A 25,655-nucleotide genomic window follows, 5' to 3' on the forward strand; every position below is an offset into this window, starting at 1 on the left:
AGGAGAAGACTTACCCACTCTTGGGACATCGTCCCAAAACTTCTTGGCCTGGTTTCCTATTAGTTGTGTACTTGGTTGATTTTATCCTCCTAATTAGATTATAAACCCCAGGACGTATTTTACACATTTATTTTTTCTCTCCTCCAAGGTCTTGTACCCTGTTCTTTTTTTTTTTTACAAGACAAATATTTAATGAAAGTTGGTCAGTGGGTATGTAATAATCCAAAGGGCTAAATAGTTAAATAGAAGTAAATGAAGTAAATGTTACATGTTATCATCATCTGATTTGTCTTCTTCCTTCAAAGATTCCTTGGCATATTTCTCTGCCTCTTTCCTTATATCTTTTGGAACAATTTCATGTCTTCCGTTAGTTATTTCACCAACCCAACTGAGCTCTAGTTCAAAAGCTTTATCCTTAACTTCATCGTGTACTATGTAAATTATTTTTGCAACTTCTTTAACAACATCACGGCAGGTCATTTCTTTCATCTGAAGCTTTTCAATTTCTGTCTTCGCAGCTTGCCTGGCTTTGCCAATGGCACAGCCCCAATAACCATATGAAACACCCGATGAGTCAATCATGTAGAGTTGTGCACCATCATCACACTGTAAGACCCTAACAAGAAACTGCAGCCAAAAGGTCTAACAGCACTGTAGAGTGTATAGGCATGTACATACATGGCCACTCTGTCTGCAAGATGTTTTAGTGGAAGGTTATATCCAAAGTTAGATCTAAAGTTGGAAGCCTCTTCTCTTGCAATGTGTGCTAAAGAACGAGCATCTGCCAACAAACCTGCTACTGCCATTCAGACATGCCGATCAACATTAAAAAGTCGTTTGTTAGGACCTTCTTCATAAAGTTTAGAAAGGACTAATTTTTCTACCCCAAAGACAATGCCATCTTTACATCTGATTCCAGTAGCTGTACTACTATTTTCCCCAGCCTTCATAGCATACTCAACTTGAAAAACTCTTCCATCAGGAGAGAATGTAGAGGCTGACAGGTCATACCTGGTGCCGATTGAGCTCATCGTGCTAAAACCACTGGGAAACCTAGGGCTTCAGGGTGTAAAGAGATCCCCCTCACCCTGTTCTCTTTCTGCTTGAGGAGTGTGGGTGGGCTTTTTCTTACCCAGATCCAACCTCTGACACCAAAGATGCCATAGTTCCACTTCCTGAGTTAGAGATTGTTAATCAAAGGAGGGGCAGGTGAGGGCTTTGGCTAGAGATTTGCCATGTAGTGTTTCAAACTCAAACCCAACTCTGGACTTAGGCAAGAGAGCAGTCGGGTTGCTCATCAGGACGGGCTTGTTTGACAGCAGCAGGCCCAAGTTCTTCTTCTTTTCCTTCTCACTTACCAGTTCAAACTTTTTAATGCTGAAGTGTGTTTGAGAAACAGCTAAAGGCCTGATCCCTGCCCCTGAGGAGTTTACAAATCTGTAGTTAATTGTGTGCTCTTGAGAGGTATTGATAAGAATATAATTCAGCTGATTAATGTTTTTATGGTATGTCAGTGGAGAAATGAATAGTGAAATATTCTCTAACAGACAAACCAAAGGTAAATGCAACAGCAGAAGGAGCTAGGGATGAACCTGTCACAGATCCTGGTCGAGTTATACTCTTTTCCACATTGACCTTGCCTTGCCTTCCCTGGGACAATCTCCTCCACCTTCTCTTTCCTTCTCCAAGTCTTGCCCATCCTTCAAGGACTGGTTAGACCACTGCTCCTCCAAGAAGCCTTCCTGGATGACTCCAGACTCCATTAACCTGTTTTGAACACCAGGATTAATAACCTTTGCCACACAGTTTAGAGCTTAATGATGTACTTAAACCCTTTGCTGCTGTTTTGTGTGATTTGGCAACTAAATGATAACTCTTTTGAATAATAATAATAGTAACAACATTAAAGCAGCTAATATTTATTAAGCATTTATTATGAGCTTGGTACTTTGCTAATATTGGGGTGGCCAAAAAGTTCATTCGGGCTTTTCTGTAACATGAAAAACCCAAATGAACTTTTTGGCCAACCCAATATATCTATATATTTGATCTAATTTGATCTGCCCAACAACCCTATGGGGAAGTTCTATGATTATTACCATTTTACAGTTGAGGAAGCTGTGTTGTAGGATAATTTTCAAAAAGGTAAAATCATGACTCACACAAACATGAAGTGAACACATATCAAAGATTTTACTTAACTCAATAATTAAAGAGAAAAACCTGCAATTTGTTAAAACCAACTGGAAGGAGAATCTGAAGAGCAGACATTTATAGGCAATCAGGAATGCTGAAATGAAGTTGCTAATATGTTCAAAACTGGTTAATATTCTATGTGTACTAAAATTTGAAATCATCTTTTCTACTGGGCAGAAGCCAATTTTATTTTATTTTAAAATTTATTTTATTATTATTTTTTTGAATGACTATTTAGCAGAGGGAGGAGATGGCCACTCTGGAAAGGACTGGTCTTCCGGCATGCGAGGCAGTAGAAGAGTCTGGCTATTAAAGGACTGGAGTAACAGAGCTTCTATCATTCAGCCTGGACCTCTATCAATGCTGAACAGCAGTAGCAATGGTGTTTTCTCTACAGCTGCCCCGGTTGGGCCTTTCCCCTGGATATTTAGCCATGGAGCATGTCTCACTGGCCCTCTTAGAAATCTGTGAGCTACTTAAAAGCCCTTAACAAGTTTGTTTTCTCTTTTTAAAAAAAATTTATTTATTTTATTTACTTATTTTTGGCTGCATTGGGTCTTCGTTGCTGCATGCAGGCTTTCTCTAGTTGCGGTGAGCAGGGGCTACTCTTCGTTGCGGTGCGCGGGCTTCTCATCGCCATGGCTTCTCTTGTTGTGGAGCACGGGCTCTAGGCCCGCGGGCTTCAGCAGTTGTGGCACGCGGGCTCAGTAGTTGTGGCTCGTGGGCTCCAGAGTGCAGGCTCAGTAGTTGTGGTGCACGGGCTTAGTTGCTCCACGGCATGTGGGATCTTCCTGGACCGCGGCTCGAACTCGTGTCCCCTGCATTGGCAGGCGGATTCTTTTTTTTTTTTTTTTTGTGGTACCGGGCCTCTCACTGTTGTGGCCTCTCCCGTTGCAGAGCACAGGCTTCGGACGTGCAGGCTCAGCGGCCATGGCTGACGGGCCTAGCCGCTCTGCAGCATATGGGATCTTCCCGGTCCGGGGCACGAACCCGTGTCCCCTGCATCGGCAGGCGGACTCTCAACCACTGCGCCACCAGGGAAGCCCTAAAAATATTATTATTATTCAAATTCAGTGTAACATTTCATGTATGACCTGAAGTTTATACTTACCAAGCAAAAATATCATACCTTGCAGTTTGCAGTCATTATTTTTAATCTTAAATACAAGTAAAAGTTGGAAATGTCCTCATAGAGTGGCAGAGTTGGAGTTAACCAAGGGCTATTTCTTTATAATCACCGTGTGTGGTCGTTGTCTATTTCCCATCTGCTGTTTAAACCCTGGAAGGTGTATTATCACAAAGGCTGGCTGGGCAAGGGCTTGGACAATTCTGAACTGTTACAAACTTCTCACCAAATGAACAGGTATTATTGTTGAAAACACTGGGTATCCACTGCATAGAGAATACCATGTTCATTGAAAGATAAGTAATGAAAGTGTGTTCATTTGAAGCTTACACATTTATTTTCAAAACTCAACAGTCATCACGGCAATTGTTTAGCACTTAGACCAACAAAAGATTTCCTTATGGAATATTTTATCATTGACCCTATTTATTTTTCATTTTTTGGCCACGCCACTCGGCTTGCAGGTTCTTAGTTCTTGGACCAGGGATGGAACCCAGGGCCCCGGCAGTGAGAGTGCCGAGTCCTAACCACTGGACCGCCAGGGAATTCCCTCACTGACCTTGTTTAGAATTGTTTATGCATGGGACTTCCCCAGCGGTCCAGTGGTTAACAATCTGCACTTCCACTGCCGGGGGAGCAGGCTTGATCCCTGGTTGGGGAACTAAGATCCCGCATGCCTCACACTGTGAGGCCAAAAAAAAAAAAAGAATTGTCTACGCATGAAGATAATAAAAACAGACTTTTAGTCAGTTTTATTGTTTTTAAATTCTCTGCTGACAACGATCCCCCTTGTTGCCTAACTCAAGGTGGACTACTCCCACAGCCCTGCCCTTCTTACAATGTCCTTGTTAAAGATCAAATGAGATAGTATCTTCCCAGGTCTCAAATTCAAATTCAAATGCTGCAGGGTTCAGAGGCACATATGTGAATTGGTGTAAGTCACATAGCACTGTGCAGTCCATGGAAGACCGTGGAGGGTGTGCCCTGCCTAGAGGCGTTCACTGTCAGTTTTCCTTCCTGAGACATACCCTTCTGTGGCATGGGCTGACACCCTGTGACACCCATGAGTAATAAGCAACTCAGACTGAGGTCTGGGCTGATTTCAAAGCTCTTTCCACTATGCCATGGTAAAAATACCACCTTACTTTTAAACTAATTCATAGATGCGTACTGATTTATGTCCTAGGTAAGAAAAGTAAGAAACAAGGGAGCCCTGGAGAAGTTGAGACCAGAAGCAGGAGGGATTTAGATGAGAAGTGAGTCTACTGGCCCCTGTGCTTACAGGAGGAGAGAAGGGGATGGACCGCAATGACTGCAAGTGTGGCTCTGCATGAGGGAAAAAGGTGCGGGGCTGTTCTCTCTGTGGGGTCCTCACAGTTTAACATGGTAAGCATGCCACCCACAGGAGCACTTACAATGCAAAATTATTTTTTAAATGACCAGAGAGATGTTTGTTGCAATTCAGTTTGTGATAGTAAAAAATGAAAAGCAATGTAAATATCCAAAACTAGGGGAATGGTTAAAAAAATTATGCTGTATCCATTCATTGAGGGGATACTGTTCAATCCTTGAAAATAATATTTGTTTGACAGGGAAAGAAAATCCCATTATCTATATGATGTGTAAAGAGGAGATTACGAAACAGTGGGTACAATCCAATCTCACTTTTGTGAAACAAAAACAAAAGATCTTGAAGGCCACACATCAAGGTATTAACAATGGTTATAATTAACAATGGCTAGGTGGAGGTAGTCTGGCGGTTTAAAATTTTTCTTATTTCTGCTCATCTGTGATTTCTCATTTTCTACAGTGAACACATCTTGCTTAGGTAATAAGGAAAACCCACATTTATTTATTTCTTTGGCTGCACCAGGTCTTAGCTGCCAGCACTCGGGATCTTTGTTGAGGCAGGCAGGATCTTTTTATAGTTGTGGCATGTGGGATCTAGTTCCCTGACCAGGGATCAAACCCAGGCCCCCTGCATTGGGAGTGCAGAGTCTTAGTCACTGGACCACCAGGGAAGTCCCCACAATTATTTGTTAAAGTGTGGTGAGAGTCAAGTGGACAGGGTCAAAGATTGTGTTAATAGGTTAATAGGACTGAGCTAACCCAGAAGAGAACCTCGTAGGAGGCTGATGACTTTCCACCCAGGGTGAAGGAGGGTGAGAGGTGTTTATGTGTGTGTGTGTGTGTGTGTGTGTGTGTGTGTGTGTGTGTGTGTTGGGTGGGGGGGGCGCAGATGGAGGGCAGGACCAGGAAACCTGGGATAGCTTAGGCACAAAGGAGATAATCAGGGGTTGGACCCTCACACCTGCCATGCATATTGCCAGTTCCTTGACTGCTGGACTATGGTCATTTGTCACTCTGTCCTCACCTCTAGCATGGCCCTCCAGAATGAACTTCAAGCATAGATGAATGTCTGGATGGGACTTTGTCCACTGAGGTCGTTTGCACTCCAAGAGGCCATGATTCTATGAACTCTGCCCAGTGGGAAGGTTGAAAAGAAATTGGAGGTGAATGCGGGTGGAGAAACCGACTATCAGCAGCTTTGGCCAGATGGTGGTGCTATAAGGCAGAGAATCAGAGCACAGCACGGTAGTCCCGGGTTAGGCGGGAACAGCCGTCTGCTCCTGGAAGGCCACCAGGGGGCAGAGGAAGGTTAAGAGGGTGCTGCTTCCGCAGGGCCTGCTGGAGTCCCCGGTGCACAATGCCATCAGCTGCCATTTGATAAAACGGATCATTGTAACAGTGAAGTGCCAGGGAAAAAACAGAATAATTCAAACAGGTGCAGATTTGAAACTAAATGCTCGGACTTCCCTGGTGGCGCAGTGGTTAAGAGCCCGCCTGCCAATGCAGGGGACATGGGTTCGAGCCCTGGTCTGGAAAGATCCCACATGCCGCGGAGCAACTAAGCCTGGGCGCCACAACTACTGAGCCTGTGCTCTAGAGTCAGCGAGCCACAACTACTGAAGCCCGTGCGCCTAGAGCCCATGCTCCACAACAAGAGAAGCCACTGCAATGAGAAGCCCGTGCACTGCAACGAAGAGTGGCCCCTGCTCCCTGCAACTAGGGAAAGCCCACGTGCAGCAATGAAGACCCAGCGCAGTCAAAAATAAAAAATAAATAAATTTATAAAAAAAGAAAGAAAAGAAAAGAAACTAAATGCTCAAAGGCAGTTCAAAGGACCTGTCTAAACACTGCCCTCAGCCCTCCCCTGCTCCCACATACACCTTGCTGTGAGCCTCACTCACCCACCATGCCTCTTCCTTCCCTCCCTGTGTCTTCCCTTCCTTCCCCATGTTCACTGAGTGCCTTCTGGGTACCAGACCATTTAGCCAGAGCCTGGGAAGGAAGCCAGAGCCTGAGAGATCTTTTGAGCATGAGGTAGGAGGGAGCTAAGTGAGGGACAACGTGTGTGCGTAGGTGGGGGTGTGACTGGCGGAGAGGACCACACTCCCAGGTCCTTGGGCTGGAAGAGTGTGCCTGGTTAGAAGAACTGGGTGAAGCCCAGGGTCGCTGAAGGCTGGTGAACATGGGTGAGACTGGAAAAGATGGGGCTGGAAAGAGTCAGGGGACTGACCATGTAGTTTGCATGTTTCTGAGACCATTGAAGGATTCCAAGTAGGTGACGGATATGATGAGAGTTATTTTTAAAGAAGACCATACTGGATGGTGTGTGGAGGAAAGCTAAGGGGTCATAGGCAGCCACGAGAAGGCCTACTGTTAGGGAGATATTGTAGTACAGAGGAGAGATGGCTGCAGCCTGGACACCATGTATAGATGAAGAGAAGGGTACAGGTTTGGATTTATTTTGGAGGTAGACTTAGTAATTCATTAGCTGCAGAGGGATGGGGTAAGAGAGAAGGAAAGGTTGAATATGATTCTCAGGTTTTAGGCGTGAGCAATTGGATGGATGGAGTGTCATTTACTAAGATGAGCAATAATTAAGAAGGAACCGGTGGCGGTTAAGATCAATAGTTCAGTTTTCAGTTTTAAACAGGTTAAATCTGAGATGCCTAAGAGACATCTAAAAGGAGGCATCAGGGACTTCCACAGTGGTCCAGGGGTTAGGACTCCATGCTTCCAGTGCAGGGGGCACGGGTTTGATCCCTGGTCAGAGAAGATCCCCTATGCCTCGCGGTATGGCCAAAAACAAAAAGAAACAACAGCAATAACAAAAACAAAAGGAAGCATTAGGTAGAAATTTCCATAGGCTAATCAGGAGCTCGGAAGGAAGATCTGGGTTGGACATCTAAAATTGGGAGCCTTTGGTCTACAGAAGATGGAGTTAAAGCCATGGCAATGGGTGAGATTACTCAAGGAAATAGTACATGGAATAAAAGCAGAGGAATGTCAACGTTTATAGAGCAGATAAAGGGGGTGAGCTGAGGAAAGAGGCTGAGGAGCTACACCTGGAGGAAAACCTGGAGTGAGGTGTCAAGGAGAAGAGGGAAGGAGAGTGTTCCAAGAAGGAGGGAGTGTTCATATTCAGCTGCTGAAAGCTAAGAGGTCAAGGAATAGAAGGAATGTCAAGTGTCAACTGATTTTAACAATGTGGTATCTCTGGGAACCTAGGCTAGTACAGCTGCCATGGGGCAATGGGAGCCCTGGCCAGCCTGGAGTGGGCTGAGGAGTGAGCGGGGGCAAGGGAGGGGAGAGCCTGTGGAAAGGAGCAGAGAGCTAGGGAAGGGGCTGCTGGGTCAGTGGTCCAGGGAGCTTGTCTTAAGGTGGACAACAATATTTGAATGCCAATGGAAGGACCTAGCAGAGTGAGAAAGAAATCTGACGGAAGAGAGAGAGGAAGGTCAGCTAATGACGTGCGGGAAGGGATGGGGTCCAGACTTTGGCTTATGCTATTCCCTCTGCCTGCAATGCGCTTCCGAGCCTTACCACGCTGCCTTGCCACCTTGTATGGATCCTTCAAAGACCAGCTCAGATGTCACTGCTTCTGGGACATCTGGAAGACAAACGTGGTCTCCACCCACTCACAGCATGTTTATAGCTGGATTATAGGTTTTATCGATGACAGAGACTAACTGTCTGAACCCCAGCATTGTGTCTGGCACCTATATAGGAGACCGTAATAAATGACTTTGAATGGACGGCCAGATAAATGAATGGGTGAAGTGCCAGCACCCCATTCCACGGTAGTGGGGAAGGGCGATGTTGGGGATGCACTGATTTTTTTTTTTTTTCTGCAGGAGTGGAGTCCTGACAGTTCCCAGACCCTCTCATATTATCTCTCAAGGAATCTAGCTTAAAGGATCCGCCCAATGTAGACGAAGAAACAGAAATCCACACAGCAAGCCTGGAGGCCAGAGATGAAGGGAGCAGGGCTGGGGTGGGGGTCAGGGGAGGCGCCTGAATTCCTTTCTCCCAGCACTTAGCAGGGATCCTCAGGTATTTTCTAATTAAGATGAGAAGAAGCAGCAGGGACCCTCTGGAATGTAAACGTCAGATAAGATCAGCAACCCCTCCCCTCCAGGAAACTTCCATTTTCTTTCTTCTAGGATGAATAACACATTCTTTCCCAGGAACTAGTTTCTGCCCCCTTTAGTCCCTGCAATTTATCCTCTTCCCGGGGCGGGGGGGGGGGGGGGGGAGTGAATCTTTGCATCCCAAGTGCTTTCCATGCCCCCTACTTCAGCTCTTGCCTCCATCTTTGGGTCTCTTTTCCTCCCTTACGGCTTCCTCATCTTATACATGGCCTGTGCTTCTGAACCTGGAGGGGGACATCGCACTTTAATCATAATATGAACATCTCTTGGGTTTGGGCTTGGGGGTCAATGACCCCTGCTATGGGCTTCTCTATCCTCTCTCTTCCAGGATGGTAGAACAGGTGCCATCATTGGATCAATACACCTTTCATTCAAATAATCAATTCCAGCCAACATATGGGGCCAGGCACCCCAAGTACTAAAAGAACAATCTTGATGAGTGGTCCTAATGAGAGGGCGCCAGGATCTGGTGCCAGAGCTATGGGGAAGGCTTCAGGGAGGAGGTGTCATTAGTGTTGAGCCTTGAGGTAAGTGTGGAATGTAGGAAACAGAAGAGTAGGGGGGATTATAGAGGCGTGGGCGGGAGGCAGCTGAGGAAACATTGTTAGGAAGCAAAGAGTCTGGAGAAGGAGGAGACTGGAGAGTTAAGTAGGGAGACAAATACAGGGTGGTAGGAGAGATGGAATGCAAGAATAGGGAGGTGGGATTTTATACTTTCAACAATGGAGGTGTTTGTCGGGGGAGGGAGTGGTGATGGGACAGATGGGGATTTACAGATAATTCTGGAAGCAAAGTGTGGACTGTTGTCCAGGGTAGAGAGGTAAGGGTCCCATGGTCTCTTATCTCCCCCGTTTCTTACCCTTTGCTGTTGCCACTGTCACAGCGGGCTCAAGAATGTTTGGAGCAGAGATCCAGGATGCGTGGGACTGAGGGAGCCAGGAGACACACATCCCCCCCATGCCCCCCGCCATCTCCCAATCCAGGGATTCTCCAGCCCTTGGGTCCACACTTGGCCAGTGGCTCTGTCCACAATGGAGCTTCCCTGCCTCTCGGGTGGCACAGGACAGGGCGAACTCTTCTGGACCAGATGACCTGGCACCATTCAGGGAAGGGTTCAGTTCACTGGTGCCACCTGGCTTCTTCAGGCTCTGACCTCAGTGGTGGGGTGGCGGGTGGGAGTGGGGAATGGAGAAGCAAGTGGAGGGAAGAAATTCAAGAGCAAGGGGATGGTTTGGAGCAAGCTCACTGGGTCCGGGAGTACATCCCAGAGGCTCAGTCCAGTCACAGAGGCTCCCCAGATTGTCTCCTTTCTCTCTCGTGACCCCCAGACCCAGGCCTTACCAACCCCCAGAAGTCAAGACCTGGGAAGAGAATTGTTCACTGGAACGCAGATCCTGGGTCTAGGAGAATGTCTCCCCAAGACAGGGAATGGAGGCAGTGATCTCTCCAGGATTGTTCTGTGGGGGCATTGGCTGGGCTCTTGGACTGCCTTCCGGGGTGTCTCTGGGAATCTGGGCCTGGGCTGTTTGCAGCTGCTATTACCGGAAGGGAGAGAACTTTCAGCAAGCGTGCTGGGATCCCAGACCCTTGGGTTTTCATTCCTCCCTCTCCTTGTCCCAGGGCCGGCCACTTGCCTTTCTTCATGCCGTGGCCCCCTTCTCTGACTCTCTGCCCAATGCTCAGTCCCCAGGCTGCCTCACTGGGGTGAGGATGCGGCGGGCACCCTGACTGTGGGAGAGCCCCTTACCAAGTCCTTCACTTTGCTCCCCTGGAGTTACAAAGACCAGCTCTAATTTCTCTTCTCCTAAGTGACAGGCCTTCAGATACTTGACATCACAGAAAGTAGAAGGGAACTCAGAGGAGACTGAAGGCTAGGTGTACATTTTGTCAGTGAGGATAATGGCCCAGAGAGGAAAGAGCTACATTAGAGTTGCATAATGAGTCAGCCTGACCCAACCCAGGTCTCCTGATACCGCCCAGGGCGCCTTTCTTGCCTCCCAAGCTTCCTTTTCTCCAGGCCAAACTCTCCTCTCCCTTGAGATCTTACGTTGATCTTCTCAGTTCAATTTCACTCTTAGGTGTGCACTTTCTATCTCTCCTTGAGTTCACCCTGTAACTTATACGTTTTCTTGCCCACAGGGGCCTAGCAGTACAGGGCTGTCAAGGAAGACTTCACCGGGTGAAGGAACAGTCGAGGTAGCCCGTGCCCACTGAGTTCCTTCAGTGTGCTATGCGTTTCATTTACTTTCATCCCCACCCGGTGCTCCTCCAAGGTGGGTTCATTTAAATGATGAAGAAACCCATGTGAGGAAATGAGTGTGTTGCTCAAGGTCTGACCGCTGGAAAGGGTGAAGCCATCCATGGCTGCTGGGCAGCAGGTATGCCTCTGGGCTGCTGCGTGATTGTTAAAGCATGGAAACATTGCACTTGTGTCCCATTTGGGAAATAGTTACTGCCTGAGCTGTCCGCGTCTCCCCACCCTGTCTTGTCTTCCTGGGATCCGTCCCGCAACCAGCTCTAAGGAGCAGGCGTTCAAGCTTGGAATCTGTTCGCTCTAAATTTAAGCCTGGGCTGATGCTGCAAGTCCACAATCCCCGAAACCCAACCCTGAGGTCCAGATGACTCTTGGGATTCAGAATCTTTTAGATTTTAGAAAGGAAAGGTAGTGCATATAATGTATAAGGAAAACCCCAGTGAGGTTTGAGGTGGCCCCTGGAATCACGGAATCAGATACTTTACTATTTATGCAGTGAGATGCAGAAACATTCCTCCTAGGTGGAATATATAAAACCTAGATGTTTCTAGGTTAGGTTTTGCAGGTGAGTGAATTACAAAAAACTTCTGGGTCCAGTGGTTAAGATTCCGTGCTTCCACTGCAGGGGGCGCAGTTTCAATCCCTGGTCCCTGGCTGGGGAACTAAAAAAATACTTCTGGTCCTCAGAGCTTTCTGGAGTTTGAAATCATTAGATAAGGGCTTGATATTGCCTTTTAAGGATGATTGTACGTTACTTAGTGGGAGCTTGAACAAGCCAGAGAACTTGCTGGGGAGGGCTGGGGAGGGGTGAGAGAGGCCTGGAAGTGGGTGGCACGTGAGAGACAGCTCCAGGGAACCCCAGCAAGGCTTTGCTTTGACCAGGGCTGTCACAGTCCAGCCACCCTTAGCCCTGCCAACCCAAGGATCTGAGAGCTCTGCAGAGCAGAGCGTGGCTGGGCCTGGTGCCAGACAGGCTCAAAGCAGTGCTAAGGCGGGCAGCAGGTCTTTGAGACCCTGGCTGGGCAGAGCCAGGTTCGACAGGCAGGATGTCACCTCCTTATTTAGGCCCGAGGTCTTGGGGCAGCTAGGGGGCTGACATCCTAGACAGTAGCTGCAGGGAAAAGACCTCTTTGTCTGTGCTTTTGGCTCAGCTCAGCCCCACTGTATGCTGCTGCTTCTGCCAGTCCGAGGTTACCTCCCTGGTGATGGACTGACTGCCTGAGACCTGGCATTTGCCCGCCCATGCTCTCTTGCCATTGCTACAGCCAAGAACAGACTCGGATTCTCTGGGACACTATGAACATGTATTTATTGAATACCTACTATGTGCTAGGCACACAGTTGACCTAGGGGACCGTGTTCTCATTATTCTCTCAGCTGGAACGCACACCTCTCCCAGTGCACAAGCCCTAGCATCCCTTGGATTCCACTTGTGCATGAATCATGATCACTGTCTTTCCTCTGAACTCCTATAGTGTTTACTGCCCTGCCATTCCTTGGTTCTGAATTTAGGTCATGACCTTTCTTGAATCCTTGTCTCATACTTTGTTGCTTGAATTTTTATTTGAACACTTTCTTGTTTTGAATCAGTTAGGGCTAAGGTCTCCACCTGGGTTCAAGCTATCCCCAAAGTAGGAACCTGCCCCTCCTTCCTTGAACATGTGTGGAATGCAGGATTTGACCCCAGAGGAGAACTGCAAAGCCCTTCAAAGGAGAGGTGGAAAATGGTGCCTGGGGCCTATAAACATTTGCACTGAGCATTCCTAAATGATAGCAAGATTTATAGTTTTAGCACTTCCTATTACAAAGGCTGTTTAAATGACTCAGGGAGACTGTGTAACTTCTGCACCTGGAAATTTAAAAAAATGGTAGCAACTACCTTACATGAGCTTAGTATTCATTCCCCATGCTTTAATATTCACTCTATAGCTTTTGTAACATACAGGATTTTCCTCTGGCTAGGATGGCTTAGGTTGGGGCCTGTTGGAAAGCCCTTGAGGTTTCCTGAGAGTCTGTGGCTGTGAAGTGGGGCCACAGACTGAGGAAGTTCAGCTATTCTCCCACTGGGTTCTATTTCTTTGTACAAAGAGGAGCTACAAAGGGAGAAAGATGACTGTTAAGAGCTTAAAAGATCCCCCTGCTCTCCTTATTACTCCTTCCCTTGAGTGTTCTGCCTGTAGAGTCCCATCTTGGTAGGTTATTCACTCATTTATTTGTTCATTCATTCATTCATTCATTCATTCAAAAGGTAGTGAGAGGGCAATACTGGATCATTTGGGTGTGTTATGGATGCAGAATCTGAGGGGGAAGCTGGCCTTGGGGCTTTTTCATCTCACAGCATTTTACTCCAATCACATATCCACACGAGTGCTTCTCTTGAAATATCTCGAAAATGGGAGAAGAATAAAATTGTTTATCCTCCACAACTGCCTGGAGAAGCTCAGAGATCAGCTGGACTTCCTTGGTGGTGCAGTGGTTAAGAATCCGCCTGCCAGTGCAGGGGACATGGGTTTGAGCCCTGGGAAGATCCCATATGCTGTGGAGCAACTAAGCCCGTGCGCCATGACTACTGAGCCTGCGCTCTGGAGCCGGCGAGCCACAACTACTGAGCCCGCATGCTGCAACTATTGAAGCCTGCGTGCCTAGAGCCCGTGCTCCACACCCGGAGAAGCCACTGCAATGAGAAGCCCGCGTACCACAACGAAGAGTAGTCCCTGCTCGCCACAACTAGAGAAAGCCTGCGCACAGCAATGAAGACCCAACACAGCCAAAAATAAATAAATTCTAAAAATACTGAACTCCAGATTGTTTAAAAAACAAAACAAAAAAATAAATTTAAATTAATGGAACTAAATATAATAAAAAATATAATTTCCTCAGTCACATTAGCTATATTTCAAGTGTTCAGTAGCCCCGTGTGGTTAGTGGCTACAATATTGGACAACACAGATATAGTATACTTCCGTTACTGCAGAAAGTTCTCTTGGATACTGTCTAGAGGCAGAAGGAGGAAGAGGAATGGGTAAGGCAGACGGGTCATATATCCAGACTCAGATATATGTCATCAAAATGACAGAACCAACTGCTCTACACTGTGGCTTTTAAACTTTTTTGATTAAAATCCACAGTAATATATATAACAGATCTCTCCCTCTGTCTCTCTCCACGTATACATCAAGAGTTTCATGAAATGGTATAACAGTATTCACCCTTACCACATCGGATGCAGTCTGATTTAGTTTTCTACCCTATTCTATTAATTTTATTTAAAAAATATATTTAGACTTCCCTGGTGGCACAGTGGTTAAGAATCCGCCTGCCAATGCAGGGGACACGGGTTCGAGCCCTGGTCCGGGAAGATCCCACATGCCGCGGAGCAACTAAGCCTGTGTGCCACAACTACTGAGCCTGCGCTCTAGAGCCCGCGAGCCACAACTACTGAAGCCTGCGCGCCTAGAGCCCCTGCTCTGCAACAAGAGAAGCCAGTGCAATGAGAAGCCCGCGTACTGCAAGGAAGAGTAGACCCTGCTCGCCGCAACTAGAGAAAGCCCGCGTGCAGCAATGAAGACACAACACAGCCAAAAATAAATAAATACATAAATTAAAAAATATATATATATATATATATATTTATATGCTGGTTAGTCAACTCTTCTGCTCATACCCCTCCATTTGAAAAATACTGCTTTAGATGTTAGTGAGGGTAGGGCAGGGTGATGGGGATAGAGAAGAGTGAGGAAGGTTTCCTGGAAGAGACTGTAGTGGCTTTTGGAAGAAGAGGGGAAGGAGCGATACGTCTGGCCAAGGGAACTAACTTGGGGTGTAGGACATGGGCCACAAGGGACTGTAATTCATTCCCCAAACCTAGGAGGCTTCAAAGCCTCTCCCTTCTTCCCTCCCTCCCCCGCTGGGCTCCCAAGCCCTTTCACCTGGCCTTGAGTGTAATCTTTAGCTCTAGCTGGGTACACAAAGCAGGACTCTAACACAGGTATGTGTGGGAAGGGCCTGGAGGAAGTTCAACAGTGTAAATGAATGTCTTCGGATCCTGACGGGTTGGGTGGTGGAGAAAGGTCAGTTAATTTGGCAGGCACCCACTCAACCATGCTGCTTGTGGTGGGGTGGGGGAGAGCTCTGTGTGCTTTAGGCCCAGGGCATTGCAATGTCTGAGAATCCCTAGAAGTTTACCCTAAATCTCTCCTGTTGCAGCACCAGCCACTTCATCATGTTCTGATCAGGGCCTTTGGGAGAAACAGCTTCCCAAGACTTGAGGATCACTAAAACCATTCATTCATTCATCCATTCATTCAAATTCCTTGAGTTGTTCTTTTGTAGAGCAGTGCTTCCCCAGCTCAGCCCCAGGCAGGTGGGGCTGAGGCCAGCAGTGGAGCTAAATCTGTACACAGTGCTTGGGGCTCCCTCTACACAGGTTAAGAGAATAATAATCACTCACAGATAAAATCTCACGGAGGAGGGAGTTCTGTGTAACTTCAGCGGGCAGAGCTGTGTCTAGAAAGTTGGAAGGAGGTAGATTTCAGCCCAGTATAAGTAGAAATAATGTTCTAGTAATCAGAGTGCACCATGGGGGCACTATCTTAACGTCACTTACAGGCTATCTTTAAAAAATTTTTTTTTATTTCAAGTATAGTTGATTTACAATATTGTGTTAGTTTCAGGTATACAGCAAAGTGATTCAGTTATATATATATATATATATATATATATATATATATATTTTTTTTTTTTTTTTTCAGATACTTATAGGCTATCTTAAAGTCTTCACACTGAAGCCAGATGTCAGGAGGGCTACAAAGAAGATTCCTACCCTGAGAGGCCAAATTTGAACATTCATTCATTCAAACATTTATTGGCCACCTATTATGTGCACTGTGCTAGGTGCTGGGGTTATTTCTGAGGACAAAGCAGATCAAAATCCCTAATCTCCTGGAGCTGACATGGCTGGGAGGTGGGAGGAGTAGGAAGTCAGGCACTGTGTGACCTGGCAGGCCTCCTATAATTCCAGGACTGTAGAATGTGTGGAACTGTATGGAACTTCATGACTCACTTCCACCTGTATCATTTCAGGTAATCCTCACAACAACCCTTAAAGTTGTAGGGCAGGCCAGACCAGTGTCTACACCTAATAAATGTGTACTCAAAAAAGCAATATCTTTATTCCACTCAGGAAAAAAAATCAGGCCCAGAGGGTGGCTGACTCAAGGTCATGGAGGTAATTTGGTTGGGACAAGGATTCAGATTTTAGAGCTTCCCAGCTTTTCACAGTCTGGTCCGTGACCCAGCCCAGGTGGGGCCCGAAAATCTCCCTCCTTACTCCCCTTCCCCAAGGAGAGCTGAGGCTTTCCCTAGGGTGGGGAGAGGGGAGAGGGACCTGGGCCAGGGTGAGGGGACTGACTGTGGGGATGTGTGTGTGTGAGGGCATCTGTGCACCACCCTTCTCATTCCTGGTGACAGCAGGCATAAGCAGATTGTGACAGGCCTTCCAGACAGGGAAAGGGCAGGGGCAATTATGGAACCTGAGGAGAGGACATGGGAATTCTGGTGCTCAACTACCTGTAATAATATCAAGCCTTACATAACGCTTACTGTGGGCTGGGCAGGGTCCTACAAGCTTTATACCTGTTGATTCATTTATTCCCACCACAACCCCAAGAAGCATGCACTATCCTTAGCCCTATTTTAGGAACAAGGAAACTAAGGCACTGACATAAGGAACCTGCCCAGGGTCACCCAGCGAGTGAGTGGTTCTCCTGGGGTTTGTAGCTGGGCAGCCTAACTGGAGGGCTAACCTGGGTCCGGAGCTGTCTTTCCTCCTGATCTCCGTCAGTGGGCACCTGGCCAACCCGCTGCCCTGGCACCCGCTGGCCCTGCTCAAATCAGACCACATCCAAGGCCTCCTCCAAGGTCGTAGTCCTCGTGGGCGGGGCTGAGGGGCAAAGAGGAACTGGGAGAACAAAAAGAAGCTTTGTGTCTGGGGTGAGGGATTCCCCTTAAAGCCACAGGCCTGGTGGGAACGGATGGGGATGCCGGGAGAGATGGAGAGGTGGCGCCAGAGCCCGGGACCGCGGGGAGCGCGGACGGGCGGCGAGGGGTGGGAAGCGGGACCCTAACTCTCAAATTTCGCCCTAAAGGACTCTCTGGAGCTGGGAGAGCTGCTTCCCGGCTCTGCGCCGCCCGCTGTCTCTGGTCGTGTCCCGAGCAAACCGCGTGGGGAAGCCGCATCCCGGCCCGCGCCCTCCTTTCTCTCGCTCAGTCCCCACACCCTCGGGTCTGCCTCTCCCGCCCCCCTCGCGTCCCCCGTCCCCCTCGCGTCCCCCGTCCCCCGTCCCCAGTGGAGTCAGCGGGGGGTGCCTGGGTGTCTGCAGCCCCGAGAGCTCAGGGCAGTGCCACCTGTCTCGTGGCCCTCGTGGGCTCTAGAATACAGGCTCAGTAGTTGTGACACACGGGCTTAGTTGCTCCGTGGCATGTGGGATCTTCCCGGACCAGAGCTCGAACCCGTGTCCCCTGCATTGGCAGGTGGATTCTCAACCACTGCGCCACCAGGAAAGCCCTTAAGTTCATTCTTTGTTGTTGGTTTTCCTGTACAGGTTCTTGTGTGAAGATAAAGTTTTTATTTCTCTAGAATAAATGCCCAAGAGTGCAAATGCTGGGTTGTGTGTTTAGATTTTTTTTTAAATTGATTTTATTTATTTATTTATTTTTGGCTGCTGGGTCTTCATTGCTGCGTGCGGGCTTTCTCTAGTTGTGGCGAGTGGAAGCTACTCTTTGTTGCGGTGCAGGCTTCTCATTGTGGTGGCTTGTCTTGTTTCAGAGCACGGACTCTAGGCGCGTGGGCTTCAGTAGTTGTGGCATGCAGGCTCAGTAGTTGTGGCTCACGGGCTCTAGAGCACAGGCTCAGTAGTTGTGGCCCACGGGCTTAGATGCTCCGCGGCATGTGGGATCTTCCCGGACCAGGGCTCGAACCCGTGTCCCCTGCATTGGCAGGCAGATTCTTAACCACTGCTTCACCAGGGAAGCCCCCGTGTGTTTAGATTTTTAAGGAACCGCCAAACTGTATTTCAGAGCAGCTGTGCCATTTTACATTCCCACCAGCAATGTATGAGTGTTCCAGTTTCTCCACATCTGCTCCAGCTTTTGGTGTTGTCCATTTTTTAATTTTAGTCATTCTAATAGGTGTGTCGTGATATCTTGTTGTGATTTTAATTTGCATTTCCCTAATAGTGACATTGAACATCTTTTCATGAGCTTATTTGCCATCTGAATATCCTCTTCAAGGAACTGTTTCTTCTGGTCTTTAACCCGTTTTCTAAGTGGACTGTTTATTTTTCACTGTTGAGTTTTGAGAATTCTTTATATGTTCTAGACACTGGTACCTGTAGGATGTATGGTTTGCAAATATTTTCTCCTAGTCTGTTTTTTCATCCTCTGAACAGCTTCTTTCACAGAGCAAACACTTTTAATTTTGATGAAGTCCAACTTAGCAATTTTTTCCTTTTATGGAGCATGCTGTTGACGTCAAGTCTATGAGCTCTGCCTAGCTCTGGATCTCAAATATTTTCTCCTATGTTTTTTTCCTTAGAGTTTTATAGTTTTATGTTTTACACTTAAGTTTTTGATCAACTTTGAGTTAATTTTTGTATAAGGTGTAAGACATGGGTCAAGACGGTTGCTGTTGTTTTTTGTTTGTAATTGTCCAGTTGCTCCAGTACTGCTTGTTGAAAAGGCTATTTTTTTCTCTATTGATTTATTTTTATGCTTTTGTCAAAAATTTGGGCATATTTGTGTGGATCTATTTCTGGGTTCTCTATGATCTATGTGTTCCATTGATCTGTGTGTCTGTCCCTCCACCGATACCACACAATCGTGATTACTATAGTGATAATAATGTCTTCAAATCATGTAGACTGATTTTTCCCACTTTTATGTAATTGTTTTAGCTATTCTTGTTTCTTTGCCTTTCCATATAAATTTTAGAATAATCTTTTCTCTGTCTACAAAAAAAAATCCCATTTCATTGTTGATGCTGGCAATTTTGTTTCTTCTTTCTTTTTTAATTTGTCTGTCTTGCTAGAAGTTTGTAATTTTATTCATCTTTTCAAAGAAATAGTTCTTTGTTTCACTGATTTTCTCCATTGCTTTTTTGTTTTCTGTGTCACTGTTTTCAAAATTTCTGCTCTCCTTATTATGTCCTTCTTTCTGCTTGCTAAGGGTTTATTATGCTGTTCTTTTTCTAGGTTCTCGAAATGGAAGCTGGACATAAATTTCTCTCTCAACACTGGTTCATCTGTATCCTACCACTTTTAATTTAATTTTAATTTTTCGTCTGTATCCTACCATTTTTAAATTTTCATTCACTTCAATGTGTTTTTAGGTTTCCTTTGAGACTTCTTTGACCCATGGATTACTTAGAAGTGTGTTGTTTAGTTTCCAAGTGTTTGGAGATTTTCCTGTTATCTTTCTGCTGTTGATTTCTAGTTTGATTCCATTGTGGTCAGAGAAAACATTCTCTATTATTTAAATTCTTTTCAAATTTTTGAGGTTTGTTTTGTGGCCCAGGATATGGCCTGTCTCGGTATATGTCCAGTGGGCACTTGAAAAGAATGTGTATTCTGCTGTTGTTGGTGGAGTGTTTTATAAATGACAATGAGGTCTTGGTTGATGCTGTTTTTGAGTTCCTCTATATCTTTGCTGATTTTCTGTCTAGTTGTTCTATTAGTTAATAAGAGAGGGGAGTTGAAGTGTCCAACTATAATTATGGATTTGTCTATTTCTCCTTTCAGTTCAATCAGTTTTTTTACTTCACATATTTTACAGCTCTGTTGTTTGGTGCATACACATTAGCATTGCTATATCTTCTTGGTGAATTGACTTTTCATCATTATGTAATGTCTCTTTCTATCTCTGGCAATTTTTCTTTGCTCTGAAGTCTACTTTATCCGACATTTATATTGCCACTTCTGCTTTCTCTTGATTGATATTTCATGATATATCTTCTTTTTTCATTCTTTTACTTTTATATCCTTGATTTGAAGTGAATTTCTTATAGACACATTTATAAGAGAAAAACAAAAGATGACTTTAATAGACTGCCTACTTATTTTAGAACTAGAATCCTATGAGCAGGTAATTACTGTCAAAGATTCCCGTGGGTCAGACCATTCTGATTATTACGCTGACCCGGTTGCCTTTTAAGGTAACCAAACCTACCTTGCCTCTGGTGGTCAACTGCTGCCCCTGGCTGTTCCATGCTGGGATCCATCATTGCTATCGAAATCAGGAAGCCCATTTCCATAGCAGCCCATCCATCTCCATTCCTGAGTGCAGAGAAAAATCAGCACAGCCCTTTTTTTTTTTTTTTTTTTTTTTCTTTTTGCGTTACACGGGCCTCTCACTGTTGTGGCCTCTCCCATTGCGGAGCGCAGGCTCCGGACGCGCAGGCTCGGAGGCCATGTCTCACCGGCCCAGCCGCTCCGCGGCATGTGGGATCTTCCCAGACCGGGGCACGAACCCGTGTCCCCTGCATCGGCAGGCGGACTCTCAACAACTGCGCCACCAGGGAAGCCCAGCACAGCCTTTTTTAAGAATGCTGGGCTTCTCTTACCAGTATATTTCTCAATGCCTCAGTGAAGGACTTTTCCCCTAGGCCCTCTTGGGGGAATTATTTAGGGGTGAGTGAGTGGATTGATAAATCAGCTTCAACATTCCTCTCTCTTTAAGTCTTTGGATTCCTTTCTCTGCATTATGCAATAGGATTTCTAACATTGCAGCTTCATTTGTTGTACACCACTCCTGAATCCAGATTTTAACAAATTAACTAAGGAAAGAGATAAAATCATTCCTAACTGCTGGAGTTAGCACACGGAGTTTGGAATCTCTGAACCCATATTAAAAAATTCAGCCCAGGGAATTCCCTGGTGGCCCAGTGGTTAGGACTCAGTGCTTTCACTGCCAAGGGCCTGGGTTCAATCCCTGGTCAGGGAACTAAGATCCCACAAACTGCGAGGCGAGGGCCCCCCTGCAAAAAAAAAAAAAAAATCAGCCCAGTTCTAAAACTGTGTTCCTTCCTCTCTGGTTTAGCATCTTTAGAATCCCACCCCACCCATATTCCCCAAGTTTATGTTTAATAATATAGCAAAATCTTTGTTAATCTTGTGAGTCTTTTCCTCTAGGGTCAGATTTTGTACTTGTCCCCCTAGTTACATGTCTGAGGCACCCATTTCACATTGACCACCTCAGGTGAGGCTTTTACAGAGTCTTCAAGCAAGACAGGAGCAGCCTCGTTAGACAGAGAAGGAAGGGCTGCCTCTGCCAGACAGTGAGATTTAGTGGGGCCTGGGCATTCAGCATCCTCACATAGATCCCAAAGTCCCTTTGCCCATTCTTAGGATTCCTCCTTAATCTCTCGGCTTTTTCCATGAGACCTGGTAAGGTTTCAGCGGCATCAGCCCTGTGGCTATAGGAGTTAAGAGATTCATTTGAGAAGTCTTTCTTAGGAGCAGCCCGGTCCTATTCAGCCAAGAATTTAAAATTTAAATTTAAAAATTTAAAAAGAATTTAAAATGTCAAGCTTGCCACTTCCTTTTCTTAGGCTCATTAGTACAGCCAAAGCAGCCAGACCACACCAGAGTCCTTGATCTCCTTTTTCCTTTCTGGGAGGAAAGGAGGGAAGGCCACGGTGCTGACCCTCGGTACAACTTGGGTCTGACTCTCAACATTGCTTGCCCATTGGAATCACCTAGGGGCTCTTTTAACATTTGCTTGGAGGCCTGCACCCCAACCTCAGAACAACTGAGTCAGGATCTCTGGAGATGGGACCTGGCCTTGGTATTGTTTATAAATCTCGCCAGGTGATTCAAACGTACGTCCAGGGCTGAGAACCCCTGGGTTAAGTTGTAATCCACACAGGAAAGAGTTTGGGACTGGGAACCTGGAGATGTGTTTTCCTGCGTTAAGCTTCTCGCTCTGTAGCTTCGGACAAGTCACATGATCTCTGTGAACCTCTACACCCACCTCTCTGGGCCAGAGCCAGTAATAACCACTGCCTTGCATACCTCACAGGATTGTGATGAGGATCAAATGCATAAGGGCCCTGGGAACTGTGAGACATTGTCCGATGGGAGGGTTAGTCATACCCAACGCATCATCTCGGGTTACTTTGATCAACTTAGTTGCCAACACTGCTCAGCCTCTGCCAGGGACTTTCTGCTTCATCCTCGGGCAGGTACACATCCCATAATGTTGGCTGGGGTCAGTCTAGTCTCAGGCCTGTCTGCTCACCGTACCACATCAGTCTCTCCTTTTTAGGGGCCCGAGGAAAGATAGATTCCTCCTGGCTAAATTCCAGTGATGACCAGCCAGGGCAGCGCAACCCTTTGTAGGGGCTCATCAGATTTCCGGGGCACCTATGTGGTCAGAGGGAGCACATACCATGTCATACTTACACATTTGGAAAATGGTAGGGCAGATGGGGCATGAATACTACCTCGATGGCTTTCCTAAAACAAATATCAGAAAGTAAAGCTCAACCATCTTGCCCCAAGGATTCATATCCTGTAGACTCCTGCAAAGATTGAGGTCGGGCGACAAAGTAGGGGTTGAAGAGAGATTGGGAAGGAGGAAGCAGGATAGGTGATTCTTATGTTTATTCAGGGAAGGTAGGTTTAAGAAGGGTGAGACGCACCTCACTAGGGCGCCTTGCTTTCAGGTAGGATGTTTTCCTCCAGGTAGTAGAACCCAGGCACCCAGAGGCAGTGGGGTTCCCTGACTGCAGAAGCTCCCGGGTGACCTCTCGTGGGGCTCAGGAAGAGCGGCCCTTGCTCTGCTCACTTCGCAGCCTCTCTGACTCGTCTTCTCTTGGGGCCTGACAGTGATAAATACGCCCACCCCCTCCCTCTGGGGGCTTCCCTGCACCCTTAGGGGCTGCCTGTCCTGGCCTCATCCTCCTCTGGGCCTCTCAAGAACAAAGGGGCTTGAACAGTGCTGTCTTTAGCTTTTCTCCAAGGACCCTCATGTTTTTAGAGACTGCAGAATTAGACACACTGTATTTTTAAAGTAAAAACTCAGTTTTCCATTAGTTGAAGATTCATTATCCTGGGATCATCACCTTTTCACTTTCCTGACTACAATTCTCCCTGCCTCTCTATCTAGCTTATAACACTTGTCACCTGCTAACATGCTATATCACATTTATTATCTGTCTCCTGTCACCAGAATATAAACTCCATGAGGATAGGGATTTTGTCTGTTTTGTTCACTGAAAATCCCTAGTGCCTAGAAGAGTGGCTGGTGCATAATAAGTAAGTTTTTGTGTGAGGAATGAATAAAAACGCAAATACTTTTGACCATTAGGCTGTGAGCTTCATGAGGTAGGGGCAATACCAATTTTCTTTACAACATATATAATCACAGGGCCTGGCACAAAGTAGGCACTTCATAAATATTTGTTAATATGGCAGTCCAGCATACCATTTTAGGAATTTATAGATAAATTCCTAGATATGCTCACAGAGGGCATATTAATTAACATTAATTGCAGCATTTTTGCGAAAGCAAAACTACTAGAGACCAAGACGTGCATTACTAGAAGACCTTGGTTAAGTGAATTTGTACTCTACACACTAGAGTACCAGGCAGCTATTAAAAAGAATGAGGTATATGTGAAATTAAATATAATAGCTCCCTTCCCACCAAACAACGGTTTTCTTTTTGGTTATTGTTGCCGAGACCTGAGAGAAAATTATTGAAGTTCCTTCTAAAATAATGATCCTAGGGAATTCCTTGGCGGTCCAGTGGTTAGAATTCCGTGCTCCCATTGCAGGGGGGCTGGGTTTGATCCCTGGTCTGGGACCTAAGATCCCGCATGCCACATGGCGCGGCCAAAAAATAATAATAATAACAACAAAAAAAATAAAATAGGGACTTCCCTGGTGGCGTAGTGGTTAAGAATCCTCCTGCCAATTCAGGGGACACAGGTTCGAGCCCTGGTCGGGGAAGAACCCACATGCGGCAGAGCAACTAAGCCCGTGCGCCACAACTACTGAGCCTGTGCTCTAGAGCCCACGTGCCACAACTACTGAAGCCTGCGCACCTACAGCCCATGCTCCACAACAAGAGGAACCACCGCAGTGAGAAACCCGTGCACTGCAACGAAGAGTAGCCCCTGCTCGCCACGACTAGAGAAAGCCTGTGTGCAGCAACGAAGACCCAACACGGCCAAAACTAAACAAATAAGATAAATAAATTTTTAAAAAGTAATTATTAAAAATAAATAAATAAATAATGATCCCAACATCATTCCTATACAGATGCAGTAGAAATTTTATGTAAAATGATATCATATATATTTAAAAAATAAATTTATTTATTTATGTTTATTTTTGGCTGCATTGGGTCTTCCTTGCTGTGTGTGGGCTTTCTCTAGTTGCGGCGAGCGGGGGCTACTCTTCGTTGTGGTGCACGGGCTTCTCATTACAGTGGCTTCTCTTGTTGTGGAGCAAGGGCCCTAGAGTGCATGGGTTTCAGTAATTGTGGCACGCGGTGTCAGTAGTTGTGGCTCGCGGGTTCTAGAACGCAGGCTCAGTAGTTGTGGCACACAGGCTTAGTTGCTCTGCGGCATGTGGGATCTTCCTGGACCAGGGCTCAAACCCATGTCTCCTGCGTTGGCAGGCGGATTCTTAACTGCTACGCCACCAGGGAAGCCGATATATTTTGTATGATGTTTCTCAAACTAGATGGATGACAAATTACTAAGGCGAGGGTCAGTAAAGACCTAGATATCATTTCTCAAATTGGTCTGTGGAGCATGATTGGACATTACACAGATCAAGGTTCTGATGTTTAGAAAGAATTTGTAGAGTGTAGTAGTTATTCTTTATTTCACATTAAGAGCAGATTTATGTGGTATAAACATTCAACTGGACAATGGGTAGGAAAAAATTAATTGAAATTGGCATCAAAACGGGGGAGGTGACAGAATGCATAATCACTACAATTCTGCATTTCCCCCCCTCAATATTGGGCTAATAATTTCCTTATAGTAAATGGAATATGCATATGGATTCCAAATGAAGGTAGAAGAAATTCTAAATTCACTCATCTGGGTAAAAAAAAAAAAAAAGTCTACATATTTTGATTCAGAAAGGTGTCCAAATTATACTGTGAAATGAAGAAAGCAAAGTTTAAGAAATCAAGGTGAAGAACAGTGTGAGCCTACATACCTAAAATAAAATGTGTTTGTATGTCTAGTTTAGGAAATTATTTTACAGTGGTTACCTCTGGGGAGTGGAATGGGACATAGTTAATTTTCTTTCCTTCTTTCCTTTTGGATTTTGTGCTTGTTTTTTATACTTTTTAATTTAAAAAGATAAATGATCATTCCAATCAAAGCATATTAGTTTTAGACGTCCTTTGTTTTCACTACTAGATGACATACTTCCAATCAAAAGCACAGAACTGTGCAACTAGAGATTATCATACTAAGTGAAGTAAGTCAGAAAGAGAAAGACAAATACCATATGATATCACTTATATGTGGAATCTAAAATATGGCACAGATGAATCTATCTAC

The 25,655-nt window shown here is 45.9% G+C and overlaps 1 pseudogene; it reads right to left on the minus strand.

The window, feature by feature from the left end:
* Nucleotides 1-232: 232 nt before the first annotated feature.
* On the minus strand, nucleotides 233-1,037 carry LOC132499083 (proteasome subunit alpha type-3-like; annotated as a pseudogene).
* Between the last annotated feature and the right edge of the window lie 24,618 nt (nucleotides 1,038-25,655).

This window comes from Mesoplodon densirostris, chromosome 11, assembly GCF_025265405.1.
Source record: "Mesoplodon densirostris isolate mMesDen1 chromosome 11, mMesDen1 primary haplotype, whole genome shotgun sequence".
Lineage (NCBI taxonomy): Eukaryota > Metazoa > Chordata > Mammalia > Artiodactyla > Ziphiidae > Mesoplodon > Mesoplodon densirostris.